General features: G+C 41.1%; 1 protein-coding gene across 1 annotated transcript in view; it reads left to right on the forward strand.

Annotated features, from left to right (window-relative positions):
- The first annotated feature begins 24,571 nt into the window (after positions 1-24,571).
- LOC149323667 (death-associated protein kinase 1) overlaps positions 24,572-24,810 on the forward strand; it is a 110,688-nt gene continuing 110,449 nt past the window's right edge. The window contains exon 1 of the mRNA XM_089490803.1: positions 24,572-24,795. The gene's annotated coding sequence lies outside the window, so the exon portion shown is untranslated. The remainder of the gene's footprint in view (positions 24,796-24,810) is intronic.

Below are 24,810 nucleotides of genomic sequence, written 5' to 3' on the forward strand. Positions count from 1 at the left end.
AAAGTGCTGCTGCACAGAGGTGCAAGAACAATGTGAAACCCTGGTATATAAATGGTGACATGTTTGCCAAAAGTGGAAGCAAATCAAGTCTTACTGCCAATGTAGCAAAGATTTTAGTTCATTCTAAGGAGCCCAAATTCTGTCTCTTAATCCACCATCCTTTTAACTGGTTTTTATTTAACTGGTCTAAACTATGTTTAATATTTAATACACTTTTAACTGACAAAACTTTCTTTAACACTGAAGTGAAAGCAGAAGGCATTCTCAGGAAAGTTTTTCCCATACTTAAGGGGTGCTGAAATGGAGAAATGGTTCAATATAAGCCACATTTGATGATTAGACAAAGTGATTTCCCCCCATTATGAAAGTAGCTAATCTAATGAAAAACAAATGTCTCCTCTTAGGTAAAATTTAATGTACTGCTTCATGCGTGTTATGTGCATGTCATTCTGCAATCAAATACCATCTGTAAGACTAAATAAATAGAAAATAACCAGATAATATGCCAAGTTCTCATTGCACTCCCATTTAAATCAGCTATTAAACGAAGGCCCAGATACAAAGGAAATCAATAGTAATGCATGTCTTTTTATAACTTTCCAGCATTTATTCCTTACTGTAAGCTAATTCAATGCTCATTCAATGAACACTAAGAAGTTTCTTTATAGATGTAGTCAAATCACATTAAACAATATCCATTGAAAATAGACTATAATTAGCAATATATCTGATTGAATCTTTTTTTATCCTGAGTATAGCTAAAAAGGCATTTCTTTATTTATAATATAACAGCAAGTGGTGTGTTTTTGTATCTGCTATTTGGCTAACCATGCACTATGATGCTATATGTTTTTTAGATGGAAGTAGTCCCATATATTCAATGGGACTTGCAGAAGCAAGTGCCTGTGAACAGGTTTGGGACTTACTTCAGTATAGACATGTTTACAGTGCACATCTAGACTGATCTTGGAAAGAAATATATTTGGGAACTACCTTCACACTATCCTAATTTTATGCTAGCATTGTGGCTGTGTCCATGGCCTGAAGAAGCTTTGTATATCGCATTAATTTTGCTACTCCTTCTCCCTACCCATTCTCTAATCTCTTTTTCCCCCTGCTCTTCTTCTGGCAAATCTAAGCCAGCAGAGCAGTTCTACAGTTAGATGGCTGACAAAAGAGTATTTTGCTAACCTCTTACAGCCAGCATGTATTTTAATCAGAACTGCTCTCTGATTCATTATCCTTACTTAATTTTTAAAATTCAACAAAACTATTAAAATCAATTATTTTAATATTTAATATAAACAACATTATTTCTTTTAGTAATAATTGGTGTTTTAATGTATTTTCCTAGAGATAACTTCCTTCCAACCATAGGTCACCTAAGTATATACCCCAAACACATCCATGCCACCACCCTTTGAAGATGCCAGCCACAGATGCAGGCAAACATCAGGAATAAATTCTTACAGAACACAGCCACATAGGCCAGAAAAGCCACAGAAAACTATTTTATGACTTTGTTTTGTTCTGAAAGTAACTGATAAGATCCTGGCAGCAACTGGTGTTTGTCAACATAAGCTAAACACAAATACCAAGAGAAGGTGCTCCTGTGCCATTTGATAGCTGCAAATACTCCCAGGACGCAACTGCAATTTTCCTTATCATAAATAATGAACAAGCTATAAACTCCCTTAAGTTCTTTACTGTTTTGTGAGACAGTTAGCCTGCTCTGTCAGAGAGCTCTAGTGCAACAACAAACTACAGTTCCCAAAATTCCACAGCACTGAGCCACGGCAATTAAAATGGTGTCAAACTGGATTATTTCTGCAGTGCACATGTGACTGAAGACAACAAAATAGAGATTTTCTATACCTTAGTTCTGTCACTAATCAGAATAGAGACTTTAGTCCAAAGAAGACTAAAACTTGGAAGGATAGCTATGAAAGAACTAGATAAGTGTAAAGATATGTCATTATTACCAAAATACCAAAGTTAGAATCATCCATGTAATAGCATTTCCCATTTCTATGTATGTGAAAGGCTGGATAAAGAAGAAAGCTGACAGGAAGAAAATCAACTCATTTGAAATGTGGTGCTGGAAGAGAGTTCTGCAGATACCAACAACTTCCAATATTTCCCCCCTTAACTATCAGAAGCATATTATTCTTGATGCCTTTCAAGTGCCATAGAGGAATGGATTCTTGCCACAATCCATAAAACTCCCTCTGAAGATCATAAAGATTTAACCTCCGGTAGGTCTATACAGAGGATGATAACCTGGCCCTGATTTGTTTAAGACTTCTTATGAGAGCAGAATTCTGTGGCTTCATTAAATTGGGCAGATGCTAGTCCATCACCTCAGCTGCTTGATGGCCCCTCTGCTAAATAGCCATCAAGTCATCTTGAATTTGAAACACTTTTTTTTTACTTTTTTAAAGTTTTCATGCCTTTCATTCCCACTATGTCATAGCTAAAATATTAAAAGCTAACAACCATGCTTGTATGAAGAAAACAAATAAAAGAAAGCACGAAGCATATAAAATTAAGCAAAGAGGAAGAGAAATCAGAAAATAACAAACAATCCACCAAGTAGTGCCCAAGGTACATTCCTGGGTAGTTTTTTTCTGGTGTTCTCTGTGGATGTGAGGGGGTGGGGTGAAGTGTGTATAGAAACAGTACCTTGAGTATGTGGGGGGGGGGGGTTACAAAAAGAAGAAAAATCCTAATTTATGAGTCCAAAGGAACTGCTGCATGTTTCTTGAAAACCAGTACATTAAAAAAAAAAATAATGGGTATGTGAATGAGAGCAACCTATATTTTCTGCTCAAAATCTCAGTTAAATGAAAACAGAGATTGGAAGTGGAGAAATGAAAACTGTTCTTTTCAGCCCACTAGGCATTTCCTGTGATTCTAAATGACAGCAGGAAGGCCACTTGCCAGACATGCTGTAAATGCAGGTGACAGGCCCCTAGGGCATTTAAAGATATAAGACTTCAGCAAGGTTCGATAGGTTGGGGTGAGGCTTCATTTAAGAAGAAGCTAAGGATGCTATACAGCTGGAAACTCCTGATGAGTCTTATCCAATTCTAATCCAAAATTTGAAAACGCTACCTTTTTCAACTAGACTCCCAGAATACCTAAGCCAACATAGTTGACCTAGAATTCTGGAAGTTATAGTACAAAAATATAACATTTCCAAATTCTGCTAATCCTAGGCTAGCATGTCATTGTCCATGGGGTTGGAGGAAAGTAACATTTCCAAATTCTTGAAAAGTTTTCTCCTGCTTTTGAATTTCATGAAACTTGCTAAATTCTGATCAAACCAAACTTCAACAAAATTCTCAGCCACTCCTAGTTAATGTATTATTGGGGGGGGGGGGGGGGCTGCATTCAAACAGTATTTGCCTGAAAAAGTATACGCTCATTTTATAGTTCTGTTGTACCAAGCAAAAAGTAGCATAATAGCTCTGTGTGTAAATAACATGCTCCAGATATTTTAATCTCATCTGTGGAGTTGTGTGCAAGACAGACAGGTGGAATACATGTCCGTGAAACATGCCATACATAATTATAGCATCTCCAAAGCATCTTGATGTCATGATGCTGTTTACTCAAATATAAGTCTTGCTACTCCATATACATGAGTGCTTACTTTAGGAAATACCCCAGTACTGAGCATAAATATTTCCAGAAAGGACTTTAATTAATTAAGTCCATAGAAGACGAATTTCCCTAACAGCTGCACAGTTTGGGAAAACCTGCAGATTGCAAGTCAGGATGAATGGATGACAAATGCAGTCATCATCATGCTTTTGGGATTCCCAAATGCTATTTACAGCTATCCTGTTTTCTAAAATAGAGCTGCCTTTCAGATGAATGAACCTAAACACATTCCTCTGTACAAACACAATTTTTCTCTTCTTAACCCTCATGTCATTTTGTCTTTCAAAAACTTCAGTCAGGCCCTGATTTGATGTCTGAGCTAATCTGCTAGGATTCCTGTGAGATGCGCATACAAAAAAAAAATGCACAGTGAAGACCCAGTTAAGAGATGTGTGACCCAGTTACTCAATTATGAATTACAGGACTCCCTTGCTAACTATTCCACTGTGGGGTTGGTGGATCATGTCATACATGTAAGTCATTCTGCTCAGGAAAAAAAATGAGAGAGAGAGAGAGAGAGAGAGAGAGGAGGGACTCTAGAAAATAAAAGTAGGTACAATCTTACTCTTAACACCATAAAGAAAGGACAGACATATTTAGAAAATGTTGATATGTGGAAGATGTGGAAGAGAAAGAGAAATTCATACATGCGTAAACACATACATATTTCCCTGGTCCTTCTCTTTGCTCTTCATGGTATTACATGCCGCCCCCCCCCCAGTCTAAGATTCTCTTCAGAATACAAGCTTTATACTGTGGAAACATAATTTTGCATAAAAGTGTTTGGACTCCCTGTTATCTTGTCCCCAGTTTCTGCCTATCAAAATTTGGCTCAGTTCCCTCCCATGACCTATCTTTCCCCATATTTCAATATCTGGGAGACAATGAACAGTGGTCACTAGAGGTTGACACCTTTCCACCCCTATCTTGTTGCTTTTAGTCATATTTTATTTTTCTGTGCAAATCTAATAAGTCTCTATTACACAGTTCCTCAGGCAGCACAGAAAGTTCTATATTGATAACTCATGAAGGAAGGAAAGCTGTGTGGCTCATAATGGTTTTCAAGCCTGTGCTATCTTTCTGCTTTGACCTTTTTACCTTGAGGGTAAAAATCATCCACAAAGTTAAGGTCTCCAGGAAGAACTCTTCTCACACAACTAAGAACACAGTTATGCACAAATGATGTTGTGAGTTTACTCACAAGTCACTAGCAATTCAGCAGAAATCTGAAGTTTTGGAATTTGAAATCCAAAGTTTGGGAGCCATTTAAGGAATAAACTAAGCAGTGTCTTAGCATGCATACAGACCCACACAAGAGAGAGAGACTGTGCTTTTAAGGTACTATTCATACTACTTGAGGCAACAAGACTAATAATTTAGTGTCATGTAGTGGTTTGAGCACTGGACTATGACTCTGGAGAGCAGGGTTCCAATTTGTGTTTGGCCATGAAATCCACTTGGGCAAGTCACACTGTCTCAGCCTTCGAAGATGGCAATGGCAAAAAACTTCTGAAGAAATTTGCCAGGAAAACCCGATTATAAATACACCTTAGGGTCATCATAAGTTGCAAACAATTTGAAAGTACACCACAAACACACCATTACCACCACACACACATACAATATAAGACAAAAAGCTGTAACGACGAGATAGATTTTTTAAATGGCTCTATCTTGCCATTTTTGCACAAGTGAGTCCAGATGATGAGAAAGTATGCAGGACTGTTCCTATTTATTGCTAGATGTAATTGATGTATTAGTTATAAGGAAGGTACTTCTTGTGCCTCACTTCAATCATATCCTCTTGACAGAATCGTGATGCACATCCTTATGTAACTGGCTGCCTCTGGATCAGGCATTCCAGAGAGCTTAGAAAATGACCTTGGAATGGACAGTACTCATAGTCTCAGAAAAGAGAGGGAAATGAATGCTATGTGCTAGTTAGAAGCCCATCATTGCAAATATGGGAAGGATGCACAAAGTGTATGTATTGATTTAAAGGATTTTACTCAACTCTTCAGCCAGAAAGTTTCTTAGGGCAGCTTACAAAGTTCAGACATAAGAAAAAGAAATTTGGAAGGAGATTCTTGCAAAGTTAAGACATGTGACTTGCTTAAAATATAAAAAGAAAAGAGGCTGGGGGAAGGAGAAGAGGAAAGCAGTTAGACACAAGTTGCCAAGTGGAGTAGATAACATGTAATTCAGCAGGTTATGGAGTTAGATCTAAGAGGAACTTGGAAGCATGATTTTGTGATTACCTAGGGATTTAGGGAATGGTGGTCTTAAAAAGTAACTTTTCTAACCTCTGGGTCTAGACACAGTGGAAGGTTTGATGGCTACCTCTTCTTTTGATGGCATCAGCAGTGGCAACTGGTAGCTGGAGTGAAGAGAGCTCCCAGCTGGAGCTGAATCCAGCCCTATGGCAGGGTTTTTGGTTGTTGCTGGTTCCTCTGTCTTTTCTTTAGATGTCATCTACAATGGCACTTCGTAACTGGAGGAAGGGAATGTACTTTAGTATAACAAATTATGATAATGCTGACAAGTGATAGCTGTAGTTAATTTGAAGGCAGGCATTTTGACTGTGCTTGATTTTAATATAACCCATAAAGGAAACTTGGGACACTCTTCTACCTATGTTCTGCATCTTGTGAGGATTCAGACAGCTGGCTTCTTTGGCACACACTTTGCCTACATCCCCCAGTTGTATTTTTGTTCTCTGTATTAGCTTCTTTCCTCTGCTGAACCAGTCACAGCTGCCTGAAAAAACTAGTACTGAATTTTTCCCTTGTAGCTTGGTATTTTGACCCTTGTTAAGAACATGTTTGAGACCAGATCCTCTGGTCCATCAAGTTAACTTTAAACCACTTATGCAAGAGCAAGTGTATTAACACACTGGGGTGTTTTCTAGAGGCAATACATATCCTTTACTTGCCAAGAGCTTTCTTTTTCCATTCTCTGATCCCTGAGTTAAAAGCATAGATACTATCACTGTATTGCTTCTGCTGAACTCACTTTTGGGCTCATCACAAGGAAGAAAGCTCAGCTGGAGTTTGGGACGTTGCAATAATACCTAGAGCTATTGTCTTCATAATCTGCTGAGTTAGGGTGCCAAACATTATTGATGTGCATCTTTTTTTATGTCTGTGGGGCTTTCTCAGAGCTTCCCAACACATCCCACTGGAAATGGGAAATGTGCAGTAGGGTTCTCATCTAATTAAAGAAACCTTAGTCAGTTAATCATTGAAGCTTAATTGATGAACCATTTCTGTCTGCATAAATTTGCATGTGGATAAAGAATACTTTTCAAAGAAAAAACATTCTCAGATCAGATACATTCCTGGATTCATTACAGTACTCACTATATTCATAATGGAATACCACAAATAAAACGTAGAAGAGGTATTTGCCTCTGCATGGAAGGAAGAATGCTTCTTTGAAGTTAATCCTGCCACCATAATTTTTAAAGAGTTTGTGTAAGGAGGTTTTTTTTAAAAACTTCCCAGTTATGTAAATGATTTAAGTTAACATTATAAACATTTAACAAAACAATTTTAAAAAATCAAACCAAGTACTTATGCAGTGAACTTTTGCTTCCCTAGATGTATGAAGAAATCTCACATCAGAGTATCAGGCAAAGCAATCTTATGGATCAAAACCCTTTTAGTCAGTTCATCTAACTGATTAAACAGGTAAATGCTGCAGCTTTAATTTTCATGAATAATAAGAGTTAGCTGGCTGAAAGCCTATCTACAGCTCCAAGCCTTTACACACAGGCTTGAGGTCAGGCCCATTACAAACTTCTGAGCACACATGCATATCATTGGATTATTAGGTTGTATGTTACGTTAAACACAGAATTGGCCTTGCTCTGTTTTCCTCACTTTTAAAGAGTAATGGGAGTAACCCATGCTGTGCTTGGAATGCTAATTGCTCCTCTTCTTCTGTTGGGGAAAACCACCATTCTTGCTAACAACAGCTTCTTCTTAACACAAATTGTGATTTTGTCAGAACTATATCAGAGAAGGGAGAAAATCAGTTGTTCTAAGGCTAAACTATACATTGTAGCAAGACCATTATAAACACTGGCCTGCACCAGTGACATTTCTAGCTGGGGGGGTGGCCCACCAAGTGCCTTTGAACTTCAGCTCCTACAAGCCCCAGGCAGCATGACCAATGGTTAAGGATTATGGAAGTTGTAGTCCAAAATACCTGGAGAACCAAAGGTTCTCCAGTCCTGTACTAAACCAGAGGCTCTGGATACAATTACAAAGAGCCACAGAGAGGAACATACAGATTATTTTACATCCTTCCTTGATCACAGTCCTCCCATCCTTGCAACAAATCCTTCTGTATATGTTCCCTTCACCTTGCCAGCCAGCATCTCTTCTGGAGCTGGGGCATGGAGTAGCAACTCCGGTGTCAATGAGACAGTGAATCTGCTCTGGATTTGAAAGAGCTATCCTGTATTCTGAACTATTTTGGTTATTGGGTTCAACATGTTTATTTATTTATTAGATTTTTATCTTGCCTTTCCCCCAAAATGGGATTCAAGGGGGCTGTTGGATAGCTCCTTTAATGTTTGGACTAACATGTGGACTAGAACTTGGAGCATATTCACCATCCCATTGACTAGGGACAAAAAAGTGTCAGGACCAATGGATTATGAAGCTGTGTGTCCTGCATTTTGGAGAAATCACAGGCAGCCTCTCTTCCTCTCCCCACCCCTCCTTACCTTGGAAAAGGAGGCAATCCCATATTACAGCTGTTGGCTTGTCACCATCACATATAGAATTCTATAATGCACCTTTGGATGCCACTTTGTGCCAGACACAGCCCAAGTTGTTTTGTTGCATGACCAGAAACAACAAATTGAATCTCCTGCACACAGTTAAGGTGCATAGTATCCATGCCCAGGAAATTAATTTTGGCAACTGAGGCAGAACCTCCCACAAGCACATGACAGTAAAAGCATAAGGATAACTGAAATCATCAACAATTCACTGCCCTTTCATGTCTGCCTCATTCTACCTAACGGTTGGGCTACCCCTACATCTTTCACACTTTGGCTGTTTCAGTCCCACTGACTTTTAGCACAGGCAGGATTACAGTATTCACCTGTGTAACCTTGCTGCCAACTAGATCATTAATCTGGTTAGCACCCATAGCAACAAATGATGTGCAGTCTTGCCTGACTGCATAATGTAGAAAATAGAACCATGACAGTGCCTTCAGAACATTTTGAGGCTCTTTGGTATCACTATTGAAAAGGAACTGCTTATCTTGATGGAGAAGTGTATTTAATCTTGTTTTGTCCATCATTTCAGTGTTTTCACATGATATTAGTAAATGAATGCCTAAATAAATAACTTCCAGGTTCCTTACTTGACCTTTTTAAAATACTTTCCAATATTTCACAGATCAGATGAGAAAGTCCTCTTGTTAATACTGTCTACCCTTAGAACAAGGGCCATTATCTAAACCAGGCATACAGAATATTTGTCCCGTTAAAAATGTTAAACTGCATCTCTCATCATCCTTCACCGTGGGCTAAGTTGGTTGGGACTGATGAGACTTCCACCCAAAAACAATAGAATGCCCATACACTTTACATCCCTAGCCTAAGCTTTCACCTTCATGATGCATCAGAGACAGCTCTTTTACAGCTGCTGTACATTGAAGTGACAGAATAACAATTTTTGATGGGTGGTAGATGAAGAAGGTGTAATCATACAATTGCTCTGGTCTGATTTATTTTATAGAATTGCCACAAGTCAAATACACCAAATAGCATTTACCACCCAAAGTGCCATTTGCCAGGGAGGGAAGCATAGTACCCAGGAATGTTATACCAATGTATTTATTGTTGCACATGTACACATGCGCACGCGCACACACAATTTCAGCAATTCCAGTGCTCACCAGGGTTCAGCTTCTCTACCAGAAATTAACCGGGGACTTAAGAGTATTTCTGTACTGTAAAATCTGTTCAAACATATATGCAAGCTGCATATAAGATTTATAGTAGTAAGACTCAGCAGATCCCTCCTGCTCTAATGTCCAACAGAACCTATAGTACCGTGTGATTTTCAGCGGAAACCATAGTTGACTCTCTGCTTCTTTTTCAAACCCAGTACCAGCACAAAACTGGGAGAGATAAGTCACCTCTACCCATCACTTATGCAATTTTGTGGCCATCCCCATTTCTACTGAAACACTAGATCTACCAGACTATTATTGACTACCAATTGTTTAAAAAATATTGCCTCTGGACATCCACACTGATAGCTCTACTGAAGTAAATCCTGGACATGTATCTACACTTGATACTGATACTACTTTCACTGCCAGGGCTCTATCCTATGAAATCTTGGGATTTGTTGCTTGGTGAAACTACTTGGACTTCTCTGGTAGAGAGTTCAACTCTTTATAGAGAATTTTAAATCTCTCTCCAAACTATAAATCCTAGGATTTCCTGGGATGAAGCCCTGGTAGTTAAAGTGCTGCAAACTGCTATAAATATACAACATGAATGAATGAATGAATGAATGAATGAATGAATGAATGAATGAATCTTTATTTGTATACCACTATTCCCATGATCACAGCGGTTTACAACAGTAATAAAAACATACCAAAACTACAAAAGCCAATAGAAAGAAATCCCCCCCCCCCCCGCCACATTAAACAATACAGTACAGCAATAATGTACATAACCTTGGCATCAAGAATGAGATTGCTATCAGGAATCCAGAATTCTTTCGCTATCAGAGGCATAAAGCTAGAATGGAAAGATTATTTTGACCAACTGCATTACAATTCATTTACCTTCATTTTCATCAGGAGGTGACTCTGTTCTCTGACGCCAACTGTTAATTTGTACACACAGTATTTCCCCAAATGTCAAAATGAAGGAAAACGTTTCACCAGCAACAGGTAGCAGAAAATATTGGAAATCCCTGGTAAACAGGGATTACTCTTTAGTTAATTATGTTCTAAAATGTGAAAATTGGAGATAGCTGCCTATGGATACATTCAGTATATTAGAATGATTCAAAATCCCAGATTTTGTAACTGTTCTTTCTGGTTTTATATTGGGTTAAAATAAAATGGGAGGTGATACGAAAAGTCTCTGATTGTACTGGGAGGTGACCAAAAATATTCCCAGATAAACAAAATGTGTATGGATTTCCAAAATAAAATTCGAAAGCACAGAAACAAGATCTGAACTTTGGTCTTTTTTATCATTCTGGATGCACTGTATGTTGCACAAATGAGAAACCTCAAAGGCCATCAAATCCAATGCCATGCCAGGCAGTGTTTGCTTCTTCTGGAGAAAACAGTCAATGGCCCAGAACAGATGGGCCAAATAGAGTGGCATGGACCGCACAGGCATAGTTCATGCCAGGACTGCAACAATGATATGTGCCTGGTCCCAATCCAGGCTGCTGCTGTGGCCCTGAACCAGGCTGTTCAAAGGAGCTGATTCTACCCACTCCTTTCTGGCCCGATTATTTGCAAATGATGCAGCATCGGTGTGGATTTAGGCCACGTTTGGGGTGTACATCATGTCAATGGCATGCCCCCAATGCGGCCTGATGCTGAGTTGTATTACCTGTGTGTTTTGGGCCAATCTGTGATCCTGGAAGAACATTAGCAGTCTGAACCCACAGCACAGATCATAAATATTCACTTTGACAAATAAACAAGAAGAGGCATGCTAAATTGGAAGAAAGCTGAAGTCCTCCTTGTTGTCTTCATGCTTTAAATTATTTTCACAAAGCTCACCACAGAAGGAAATTTATAACTTCCCTCTTCTCTCAAACTATTTTTTTTAGCTTACTCAAGGTTTTGATAATGTAATATGTAGTTCCCCATGTTCCTAAATTAATGGCAGCCCCGGTGTGGAGTGGGAGTAAGCATAATAAGTACAAAGTAAGTTGTATCAGATGTTGTGGAAGCTTGCAGTTCTTTTATCTTTGTCATGAGTAGGTTTGCTGTATTTGGATAGTAACCAAAGAGTATTCTCTTCTTCTTGATAAAAACATATGATGCCAATATTGTCCTACTCCATAATCAAGAAAGGTTAAAACTATAATAGTAAAAGACAAAGACTATAAACTTGTTTTACCATGATGGCTAAAAGCCAAAGCATAAAAGTAGTTGTTGAAATGGAAATCCGGAGTGTATGTGCATGTTTATTATTTGTATGTAAAGATGACTGTGTAAATTGTGCATAAATGATACGAAAGAGGGCTGTAAATCATTTGTCTGGATGAGATAATGGGGCCTTTATTTCTGTGGACTGTGCCAGGAAACAGAAATGCTTTCAGCCAGATTGAATTCCCTGTAATTAATAAAAGTGATTGTAATGAATCAAATACAACTCTTGCACAAATGGGAATGGAAAGTGGTTGCAAAACATTAACACAGTTTACTCACTAGAGAATGCATGTGTCTTATGCATTATCCTTGGACTGGATAATTTTACCATGCTTATCAGGGCATACGTACTATTGAACTCTGTGGGGATTATTTTGAAGTAAACCTGAATATGAAACTACTGTACTCTGTATATCTAGTGGGAATCATCTCGCCTATTGAATGTTGTTAGATTGCAAGTTCCAGCAACATTAGCCAGCATAGCAAATGGGTGTAGCAGCTCAGCATCATGAGGGATACATGTTTCTCATCCCTGCTGTATATCATTCTTCTGTAGGACTTTATTTATATTTTTCCTTTTATCCTTATTGTATACTGCTTCCTATTTATACAAATCCCCAAATAGTTTACAAGAGTTTTTGTGGTTTTTTCGGGCTATGCGGCCATGTCCTAGGAGAGTTTCTTCCTGACGTTTTGCCAGGAGAAACTCTCCTAGGACATGGCCACATAGCCCGAAAAACCTACAAAAATCTATGGATGCCGGCCATGAAAGCCTTCTACTTCACAGTTTACAAGAGCACTACAGAACCATCCAGTAAAACACAGTACAGCAAAACAAGTTGAGAAAAAGTTCAAAACAGTCAACAGCTTGGGTGAATCACAAGTAAAAAGATACAGTATGTGTCCAGTTACTGCCTAGGAAGCTGTTTTATATTATAGGCCACTAGTCCATCTGGCCCAGTATTTTCAATGTTCTGACTAGCAGCAGCTCTTCAGGGTTTCAGGCAGGAGTCCTTCCTAACCCTGCCTGGAAATCCCTAGTACAGTGTTGGTGAACCTATGGAATGAATGCCACAGGGAACACTCAGAGACCTCTCTGCAGGCATGCATGGCATCACCCCAACACTACACCACATTGGCTTTCTCTTGATGTTGTTGTTCTGTGCCTAAAAGTTATTTCTTACTTATGGCAACTGTAAGGAGACCCTATCATGGTCACCTAACATATCTTTTTCAAGGTACCACAACGATCTGGATCTTCAGTAATGAGAACTCACTACTGGGGAGATCCATATTGCACAGGAAATTGTTTTGAAAATGGAGGTGCCTCCATTTTCAAAATGGTCTGGCAGCCTGGGAACATCCCCCGCCTCTTCCTTCTCTTCCTTCCTCCCGCACCTGCCTTGCTGCATCCTCCTTTCTCCTCTTCCTCCCTCTCACCCGTTGCATCCTACCTACCTCCTCTTCCTTCCCACCAGCCATCATGTTCTCCCTCCCTCCTCTTCCTCCTCACCCCCAGCCATCACTTCGTACCTACCTGCTCTTCTTCCCCCCCCCCCCCGGCTGCTGTATCCTAACTACCCCCCCCCCCCTTACACCCCAGCCATGTACTCAGGTTAAATTGCCAGTAAGTGGATTTTAGGTTAGTTTGGGCACTCGGTCTCTAAAATTAGGTTACACATTATGCCATAGATTTCTACCTACCTGATCTTGCCATCTTGCCTTTACAGAACCTGAATTTGATGCTCCATAGAGTTGTCAGGTGTCAAGCTATTTTCTCTCTGCATAATATTGGAAAGCAACAGAATTTACAGAAATGGTTCCTAGTATGTTGTTCCAGTTATCTGTTTTGCCCATCCTTTTCTTTTACTAGCTGGAAGATACCTCAACCTTGAGCATGAAAAAATGTGCAAGATTATCGCTGACATCCCTCTTCTGCTGCCAGTTGCTGCTGTCACACAGCTTGCTCAAAGTGGAATAGATGGGGCCCAACTGGTGTTTGAGCTGGTGCTAAAAGTATGGGCCTTACATTTTCCTCACAGACTTGAAATTCATTTGAATGAGAGAAGATAAAGCTGTTCACTCAAGACACAACTGCAGGTTGAGATCTAAATTTGCTCCATGTCTTGAGGACCCCATTGAGTGATGGAAGCAGAAACAACTTTTACCATTAATTTTTCTGTTAATTTTTTTGCCATATTGAAGTCTATGGTAGCCTCTGAGAATGGAGCCAGTTAGTGCCTGCAAAACCCTTCCCAGAGACTGTTGCTTAATCATATTAGAATGTTGTATGGTTGACTGGTGTGTGTAGTATGTACCTTCAACTCAAGTCATTTTTGACATGGCAACCCTAAGGCGAATCTATCACAGAGTGTTTTTTCGGCAGAGGGGGTTTGCCATTGCCATCCTGTATTGTTGTTAGTAGAACAGAACAAGCCATTGCTGTGCTGGAACAGGGACGTAGCCAGGATTTTGGGAAGGGGGGGTGTCCAGACTAAGTGCCACTATTATAATGGGGCTTGGGCACGGCGGCGTGGTGGCACACACCACTCATTGTATCTAACAGAAGTGGGGTCCAGACCCCACGGACTCCCCTTCTCCCTTGGCTATGTTCCTGGCTGGAAAGAATACTAGACTAGAATCTGGAAGACTGTTGAAACTTACTGTGGGATCTTAAACCAGCTACTCACCTCCTGGTTTACCTCACAGGGATTAGTAAGGATAAAGGAAACAAAAATGGTATGTACAACATCTTAAACTAACAGGAGGACAAGTGAGATATAAAAATAATAAAGAAATGAACAAATTATGGACAGTGTTTTTTCTAGATTTTTGCTTGTAGCCTGGTGTATGTCATACAGAAGAGATGCTTGTCAAGAAGCCATTTGCATTATGGTTTGTTTTTTACTCTGTATTTTATTGTTAATTTATTGTTATTGTTATTTTTGCCATTAGCTGTTTTAAGCACCACTAAGCAGGCAGATGGCAAACCAATGCAAGGAATGATAAATGTAATTTATACATGATTTTAAAATAACATTCTAGCATGAATAAGTCTGGGTATTGGGGACAACTGCCACTAAAGAAAGCAACATAATACAAAACTAATGTTTCTGGAAAAAATAGTTTGCTAGATTGCTCCACCCTTGCTGAACCTGTTTCCTGTCTCTAGTGAGTTGGACCTTTGCCATCACACAGATGGGTTTTACAGTCTTTGTTAGTATCATGGCCAAACATTAATAGCTGCCCAGCATATGGAGTCAGCCTGTATTCATGACCTTGTTTGATACATTTTGCATTAGCTTGCCAGTTTGAGGCTAAAAAAAGATATGGAAGCTGGAAATGGACTGAGGGGGTGAGTTTTCCTCTGTTACTAAACCTGCTTGCATAGTTCTCATAGCTTTGGGGTGAGGAAAGACAGTTCACATTTGCATACTTTTTCTTTATGCAAAGGGATCTTCCAGCACTTTTGAAACTGAAAGGCAGAAGTTGGTAGTATGAGCTTTTCTAAACTTGAGCCTACTTCCTCAGATGCATTTTTCATTGTTTGCTTCTCCACTATATAACCCTTGGAAATCCATCCCCCATCAGCCTTGCCAGGGAGGGGATTCAAACCAATCCAGGGGCTCCATACAGCCAGCAATGGGGAAGTGAATTGCTGTCCAGTGATAGTGGATAGAATTAGTTTAGGGGCCAATTCTACCATTGGCTGTGAAAAGATGCTGGATACTATCTGTAAAGTCTAGACTGTTTCGCCACTAACACTATCTGCTGCAACATTTACCACCAATAAAGCTGATACTACACAGCAACAATGTGTATCAGTGTTTAGCACAAAAATAACTCTTTGGGAGACTTGGAATTACACCCAGTTCTGAAACAGAATACTGTTTTACCTTGTGATCCATATTACTCAACTTCTGGTGGATTAAGCCTGATAAACCTTGTATCTTCTCTGCATACACCACTGTAGTACAGCGCAGTGTTGTGTTATCATTTTGTGCAGCTATTATTCATTTGTTAAATATATTGTCATATTATTTCTGAGTGTAGGAACAGAACAACACTGTGGAAAGAGGCAATCAACTTCTGCTTTGTTCCCCAAAGTCCTGCATTTTCCAGAGGAAAACCAGCAATTACTATCACACCAAACTGCTCTCTGCATTTTGTAGATCAGATATGCCTTGAATGCAGCTGTGGAACATATTAAATGTCACTGAACATCAGTACACAGTTAATATTAAACTAACCTGTGCTTTGCTCCAAGATAGCAGTTGGCTTTAAGGCTAATTAAAACATTTTTCCACACATTTCCCAGCCTCCAAGATCACAGAGGTTGAGGCTGGCAGTAAACAAGATCCCATAACTTATGTATAATGTTTATTTGTGTGAGCGAATGCAAGTGGAAATGGTTGGGAGCACTTAAGGATATGAAAAAGCATTGTCTGAACTGGGCTGAAATATTAAGCTGTATTATTTACATCTAAAACATAAAAGATGTCGGTGAGATGTGAACGCTAATGTTCATGAAATGTAATGTGGGTGTTAACAGCATGCAGCCTCTGCACTAATTATTTATTGTTATTGCACAGCAGCAATGCAGTACAGTATTAATACATTTTTAAATAAACAAATACATTTCTGTTTCAGATTCCTATGCTTCCCTATAGTAAACAAGTCTTCAAATAGAAGAAGCTCATTTAATTCTGAGTTTAGTTTTACTGTTTTAACTATAACAGTATCTACTATTCATTCAGACAAATGATTATAATGATGATTTAGAGCTCCTTAAACTACCTCTGAAAATGATGGTACATCAATGGGATGAATTTTGTTATTGTTGTTGTTGTTATGCCGTCAAGTCATTTCCAACTTATGACAACCCCAAGGTGTCATGGGGTTTTCTGTGGCTGAGAGTGGGCGACTCACTCCAGATCAACCAGTGCACTTCCATTGCTGAGGGGGATTTAAACCCTGATCTCCATAGTTGCAGTCCAACACTAAAACTACTACAGCATGCTGGATTTCTGGCATGACTCCTTGCACATTCTCAGTACATCATGTACCCCTTGCCACTAGGGAGGAGTGCTGGGGGTTAGGTTATTCGTGCCACATCTGTTCAACCAATGGCCCAGCCCTCATCCCAAATCATTCCTCTTCTCTACTGACAGAGCATGGAGGGACAATATATCCATGATCTGTATACCACATTACTTGGCATAGGATAAAAGCTTGTTAAGAATAATATTCCCAAGTGTCTCTCCTCTGCCAACCATTTTGTATCCAAGATAGTACAGGTAGAACACCCACAAACATACACAACTGAGGTTCTTTTGGTGAAACAACCATGAACATGTGATTTTTTGAACTTCCATTCACCTTTGATGATCTGTTCTTTTGATGAGAGAACAGAGTTCACACAAATGTTAAAAGCATCTGGGTTATATGTTCCCCAGGGGCTGTATACAGTCTACAAAACTGTTTCAAACATGAATGCCAAGTTAGACCTGGGTGGAGGTTTTTAATTTGTTGCCTGCTTTACTTTATTGCACCCTTTCCTGTATTGTTATGTATTATTTATATGCATTATGCTATTAATTCTTAGATTGTATGCCATGGGCAGGTTTACTTTATCTATTTTATTGTTTGTACGTACAGCGTTGGGTAAATCTACAACACTATATAAATAAAGAATAAGAATACTATCGAATTCACATTTAAAGTTAACTATACACTAGAATGTTGATTAACAAGTAAGGGGAGGGGGATCTGATGTGACATTTTTTATTTTGATAATATAATAGGAACTGTATTAAATGTTACAATATTTCTGTTTAATTAGGAGTATATTTGTTTCCCAAGATGCTTCAGTTTGGTTTCCTTTCCTCAGTCCTGAGTCATACCAATAGTTCCAGCTCATTATGTAAGCCAGCTGGTGCTGCAAGCTACATCTAATCTAGGCAGTTCACTTGGTTTTGTTTTGGCAATTTAAATTTCAGTACCGTCAATATGAAACAGCCTCATCATGCTGGATTTGTTTTCCTCAGGTTAAAAAAAATCACTTTAACAAAAAGCTACAAAAGTATATCATTTTCTTATATTCTTAATTTTTTAAAAAAAAAACTTCATTGCCATTCAAGAAATGTCTCAAACCAAATCCATGGATCTTTAAGGTCTTACAAGACTACATCAATTTCAAGACTACAAAGGTACCCTTCTGGAGGTTCATTAAAACCGAATTAATGTTCCTTATTTTGATCAGCCCCCCCCCCCCCCCATAATATGAAGATAGAATATGGAGCTTCCTCATTGTCATCCTACTGTGTAATAGTGATTGATCATTGTCAGTTTATTGCCCCACTGTCTGCCCTGTAGGAGAAAAAAAAGCAAAGTGCTGGGGTTGTTTTAACCATTTTAGGAACAAGATTCTTGTGAAGTTTCCATTGTTCTCTTATGATAACTGCTGATACCGCAACACAGCCAATTACACAGTCCTGCCAGTATAGCATTTGTATCTGGTTCAGAGAGCCAAAAGTATGTGGATAAGAATTGTCTTCCTTAGAGATTCTTCAAAGCTAGAAACTGAGCATATTTCAGAAGCATTGTAAGAGTTACTTGGGGGTTATTCACATGATGAAAATAATCCAGGATGAATTTGCAACAAACCTTTGTTGTCTATATACATCCCAAATACACTCGATTAAGTTTGAGGGGGCTGCCCAAAAACCCACTTATGCCAGGATAATTGATATCGGGCTTATTCCCGTGTTTTTACAAAAGATTTGCATTGTCGGCTGTGTGAACAACAATGTGAATAGATCTGAATAGACTCGGGATAGAACTCTTCATGCGTTTAATGGGTTACAAATGCATTTGCATCATCAACAGCTCACGTGGTTGAGAAAGTGCCACCCTTTCCCAACATAACAGCCAATGCTGGTGACAAAAGAGGAAAGAGAAAGGAAAAGAGGGAAGAGAAAAGGGAATGCTGACCCCCTTGTCCTGCTGAGGGGTGCTGGTGGGTGTGGGAACAAGGGAAAGGTGCCCGCACACATGAGCAACCAAACTTGCAGAGATATGGAGCAATGCAGTTCCCAGAAAGATGTGGTTCAATGGTGTGAATAACAAATCTGGAATGTGTGAGTGAGGTTATTTGCATTGTTCCAGTAAAAAAGATTACATGTGAATGAAGCCTTGGAGTCACAGAATGGGGATGTTCTTTATTGAGGTGTGAAACAGACATGCTTACAAACCAAAATAATTATTAGTTCTTTCCGAAGTATTATTTGTAAGGAACAGTTATTACCATCAGCTCTTAACCAACAAAATTCTGATTGGCTGTTTCCAGTGAATCTTTTTATAATAGTAGACTTTGAAACCTCCATTCAAAAAGTCTTACCTGCTACCAAGGCTGGAATAAAATGGTCAGCACACTGCTGCATTTCCAAAAACAGGGTCCATGTGTAAGCTCTCTCACTGGAGGGCTAGCTTTGCTCTGTGACAAAGTAGGCTTGGCATTGCTGCCAGGCCAAGAAAGACCCTCTCTGGCACCAGACCCAGCTTCTTTCAGATCTGAGGGAAGGAGCAGCCCTAGGCATCCCTCTTGCCTTTGTCCCAATGGTGTCCTCAATGTGCCACCTGCCTCTTCATTTCCCACCCCAGCTTGGAAATAAGACTGGCTTGGTGGTAAATGCTGCCAACACTTGAGGAGGGCAGGGAGGTGACATCTAAAGTCTCCCTCTTCCCCAGAACAATTGTCTCTTGACAACATCACAGTGCAAGAAGCTTGTGTGCATATGTATGCAATGCCAGGTGCACTGTGGGCCTCCTAGGCATTGAGGGCTCTGGAGAATTTGCTCCACTTGCACCACTGATAATCCAGCCTTGTGTGCCACACACAATTGAAAAACTAAAATGTTCCTTTTCTAAAATTAAAAGTATCCTTCCCTGCATGAAAATCAACAGCAAAGTTAGACTAGATATTCTAGTATACAAAACACATTATTTCAGAAGGGCTTCAATACACAGGTTAAAAACACAAGTCACTTGGGCGATTTTGTTTGGTTCTTTTATGTTCTGTTTCATTTGAAATGCTCCATTTCTGTTGATTAACTCACATAAGTACTGTAAATTCACTTATGTGAATCATGCCATGTCAGAGGGCCCAAATACCCTGAAGGTACTAGATTCCCTCTGATCTCAAGAGGCCAAACAGAGTCAGGCCTGGCAAATACCTGGATAGGAGACTGTTAAGGGAAACCAGGTGCTGTTGGCTACATTTCACAAGAGAGAAATGGCAAACCTCTTCTGAATAAACCTAAGAACAACTCTGTAAAGTTCATGTAGTCACTGCAAGTTGACATATGTCAACTTGGAAGGGGAGTGTACACACACAAACACATGTTACACCCGCCACAGAATCAAACCACTGGAAGATATATTTGTCTTACCGTGGCAGCTCACATCCGGCAAAGCTCACCTTACTTATTAGTCATGGTGCATAAACAAACAAACTGCACCTTGTTGGATAGGAAGATACTGCTGAGGGGGTAGAGGGTTCCCCTTCAGAGCCACTGTTGTGTAGTAAGTGGAACGTATGACTCTGGAAATCATCATTTGATTCCTTGCTTGGCCATGGAAACATGGGGAATCAAACCCTGATTTCTAGAGTCTACCACATCCAATTACTAAACAATAGTGGCTCTGAAGGGGCAAGTCACACACTCCCAGTCCCAGAAAAACCCATGATAGGTTTGCCTTTGTTGCTGTTGTGCCTTCAAGTTCTTTTGGAGACTTAGGTGAAATCGTTTTTTGTGGGTTTTTTGGGCTATGTGGCCATGCTCTAGCAGAGTTTCTTTCGGACGTTTCGCCTGTCATGCCATTTTTTTGGTAAGTGTCTTCACAGGGGGGTTGCCATTGTCATCCTCTGAGGCTGAGAGCATGTGGCTTGCCCAATGTCACCCAGTGGGTTTCCAGGGCCCTGTGAGGATTCGAACCCTTACTTCCACTATATGCATCTGAGAAAGTAGACTGGAGTTGAGGAAAGCTCCTGCTGCCAACTTCTTTCTTTCAGTGAGTTTAAAAGGGGCCATAGGATCTCTGACTGATTCTTCAGACTAACCCGGCTATAACTTTGAATTGTATTCTTATTGTCTATATATGTTATATATCCTCTCCATTGACGCCCCCTTGTTGTGGGGGAGAGGCTTGTGTACCCTAATGAAATTGTGAGCTATGCTGCTGGTGGTATAATAGCCACTGGTAGGGCCTCCCATACCAGACAGGTCACAACCAAAGGGTCTGACCAAGTGCGCCAAATGGCAGGAAGGGCTCTCTAGCCTATAGCAACCATCCTAGGAAAAGGAAAACTCTAATCCCAAACCCAGGCAGATGGTGCTCATCTAACCCTATAAGGTCTAAGAGAAGGAAACTCTAATCAAACCTACGACCCGAGGACCTCGCTGCCACCGTCCATGCTTGTCAAGGCCTCAGCAGACAAACCTCTGAGGCCAGTTCTGTGCACGCTGTGCTCCACCAGAAAAATCCATCACACAGATACATCCAACTTCCGAAAAAGCCCTGTAGCGATAGGTGAGGGACGAAACAGCAGGTGTAAAGATGCACTGGAAGCCGCAGACCCAACCCCGCATGCAGGCAGTTCAGGACTTTGGTCGCTTGAGACTGACCTGGGGGTGACAGTCTTGTTCGGCAGCATCTTGAATGACCAAGCAGCCTTTTTTAAGGAGAGCACTGTTTGCTCCATATGGAGAGGGGCCTAGAAAAGGTGGCCTAACGAAAGCTCATCCCCATCTACCCGGTTGGCTAGCCACGGCCAACAGGCATCTTTTGATGTGGTCAAACAAAGACAAAGAAACAAAGGCACACACCAGCCTCCAAAGGTGCAAATAGACTAATGCTTGCATGCTGGAACATCAGAACCATGCAAGATTCTGCAGACAGTGGACGTCCTGAGCGTCGTTCTGCTCTAATAGCCCATGAACTGTCACGATTTAACATTGACATCGCTGCTCTTAGTGAAGTTTGTCTCCACACGGAAGGCAGCCTTAACGAACACGGTGCCAGCTACACACTCTACTGGTCTGGCAAACCCAAAACTGAAAAACATCTTTCAAGTGTAGGCTTTATGATCAAAAACTCCATTGCCTCCGAACTCGAAACCTTGCCAACAGGACTTTCTGATCGCATTATCTCCTTACGCCTCCCACATGTTGTTCTCTTCAGTATATATGCCCCAACTATGCAAGCCGACCCTGCGGAGAAAGACAAATTCTACTCAGACCTACGCCACCTTATACAGAAAGTCCCTGCAGAAGACAAAATCATTATCCTTGGTGACTTCAATGCCAGAGTAGGAAAGAACTTCGAAGCCTGGAAAGGTGTTTTAGGCAAGCATGGGGTTGGAAACTGTAATGATAACGGACACCTCCTGCTAGAGTTTTGTGCAGAACAGTAGCTGGCTATTACAAACACCATCTTTCAGCAGAAAGACAGCCTGAAGATAACCTGGATGCATCCCCGATCCAAACACTGGCGCCTCATTGACTATATCCTAGTGCACCAGAGAAATATTCGCAATGTCTGTCATACCTGAGTGATGCCCAGTGCAGAATGTCAAACAGATCATCGCCTCGTAAGATGTAAATTAAATCTTCATTTTAAGCTTAAACTTAAGAGGGGTGGCATTTTAAAGAGGAGACTCCAAGTCATAGAATCATAAAATCAGAGTTGGAAGAGACCGCAAGGGCCATCCAGTCCAACCCCCTGCCATGCAGGAAATCCAAATCAAAGCATCCCTGAAAGATGGCCATCCAGCCTCTGTTTGAAGACCTCCAAGGAAGGAGACTCCACTACATTCCGAGGGAGTTTGTTCCACTGTCAAACAGCCCTTACTGTCAGAAAGTTCCTCCTAATGTTCAGGTGGAATCTCTTTTCCTGCAGCTTGCATCCATTGTTCTGGGTCCTGTTCTCTGGAGCAGCAGAAAACAAGCTTGCTCCCTCCTCAATATGACATCTCTTCAAGTATTTAAACAAGGCTATCATATCACCTCTTAACCTTCTCTTCTCCAGGCTAAACAGCCCCAGCTCCCTAAGTGTTTTCTCATAGGGCATGGTTTCCAGACCCTTCACCATTTTTGTCACCCTCCTTTGGACACGCTCCAGTTTCTCCACGTCCTTTTAAAATTGTGGTGCCCAGAACTAGACACAATATTCCAGGTGGGGACTGACCAGAGCAGAATATAGTGGCACTATTACTTCCCTTGATCTAGACACTATACTTCTATTGATGCAGCCTAAAATCGCATTGGCCTTGTTAGCTGCCGCATCGCACTGTTGACTCATGTTCAACTTGTGGTCTACTTGGACTCCTAGATCCCTTTCACATGTAGTTTCATTCAGCCAGGTGTCCCCCATCCTATATCTGTGCATTTCATTTTTCTGCCCTAAGTGCAATACCTTACATTTCTCTGTGTTGAATTTCATTTTGTTAGCTTTGGCCCAGCTTTCTAGTCTATTCAGGTCATTTTGAATCTTGATCCTGTCCTCTGGGGTATTAGCTATTCCTCCTAATTTGGTGTCATCTGCAAATTTGATAAGTATGCTCCCAATTCTGTCATCCAGGTCATTGATAAAGATGTTGAATAGCACTGGGCCCAGGACAGAGCCCTGTGGGACCCCACTGGTCACTTCTCTCCAGGATGAAAAGGAGCCATTGTTGAGCACCCTTTGGGTTCGGCCGGTCAACCAATTACAGATCCATGTAACAGTTGCCTTGTCTAGCCCACATTTTACAAGCTTGTTTGCAAGAATGTCATGGGAAACCTTGTCAAAGGCCTTACTGAAATTAAGATATACCATATCCACAGCATTCCCTTCATCTACCAAGCTGGTAATTTTATCAAAGAAAGAGATTAGGTTTGTCTGGCATGACTTGTTTCTCTGAAACCCATGTTGACTTTTTGTGATTATGGCATTGCCTTCTAGATGTTCACAGACTCTCTGTTTAATGATCTGCTCCAGAATCTTTAAGGTGATTAAAAGGGCCCTCTTCCAGTTGACCTTCCCAGACTGACCTCTGATTGGGACAGAATTATCTGCTCCCTTCACCAGCCCCCTCTGCATTGCCTCTTGCGCCTTAATCTGTTTTAATTGATCATGTTTTTATTTATATGGATTTTATTGTTATAATTTTCTAATGGTAGGAGGGAGGGGGGAATAAGGGAATGTTTTTGTTGTTGCTTTTGTATTGTATTTGATTTTCCTGTTATCTGCCTCGATCCTCAAAAGGGAGAGGTGGGAAACAAATTATTATTATTATTATTATTATTATTACTATTACTATTCTAAACCACTACAGCCCAGAGTGGCTCTTGGGGTCGCCTTGGGTCAGGAACGACGTGAGTTAGACTTCCCCAGTTCCAGCCCAGTCCAGGGTGTGTTCCCATCCTGAGGCGAAGTGCCCCCCTTTGGCTGGGTGTCCCAAGACAGAGGCCTGGCGGGTCTCCAGGGGGCCATTCCGGGGCCAGAGGCGGCCGGTGGAGCCCTCAGGTGGCCGCTCCAGTCCAGCAGCCCAGCGGAGGCCAGGAGGAGCCCCCTCTGCCCGGTGCCTTGGACGCGCAGCAGCAGCAGCAGCCCCGGGGGGAGGGAAGGGAAGGGAAGGGAAGGGAGCGGGGGCTGTGCGCACTCCTGCTGCTCCGCACCTGGACCCAGCGCCTGAGGAGAGGAAGGCAGTGGGCACAGAGAGGGAGGAGGAGGGCAGGCAGAACACCAGCCCCAGCTCTCCCTGCCCTGGGCAGAGGAGGAGGAGGAGGAGGAGGAGAGAGGCTGCTGCTTCCCCATTGGCCCTCGGCCCAGAGCCCTTCTTCCTCCCCAGCCTCTTCGGCTCAGCATTGGAGAGGGCTGCCGCCGGAGCCTGGGGCCCGACGCCGCCGCTTCCTCCGCGTGCGGCCGGTGAGTCGCCCGTCA

The sequence above is a fragment of the Sceloporus occidentalis genome, unplaced genomic scaffold (genome assembly GCF_023333645.1).
Source record: "Sceloporus occidentalis isolate IW3139 unplaced genomic scaffold, rSceOcc1.0.p SCAF_1, whole genome shotgun sequence".
In the NCBI taxonomy this organism is placed as follows: domain Eukaryota; kingdom Metazoa; phylum Chordata; class Lepidosauria; order Squamata; family Phrynosomatidae; genus Sceloporus; species Sceloporus occidentalis.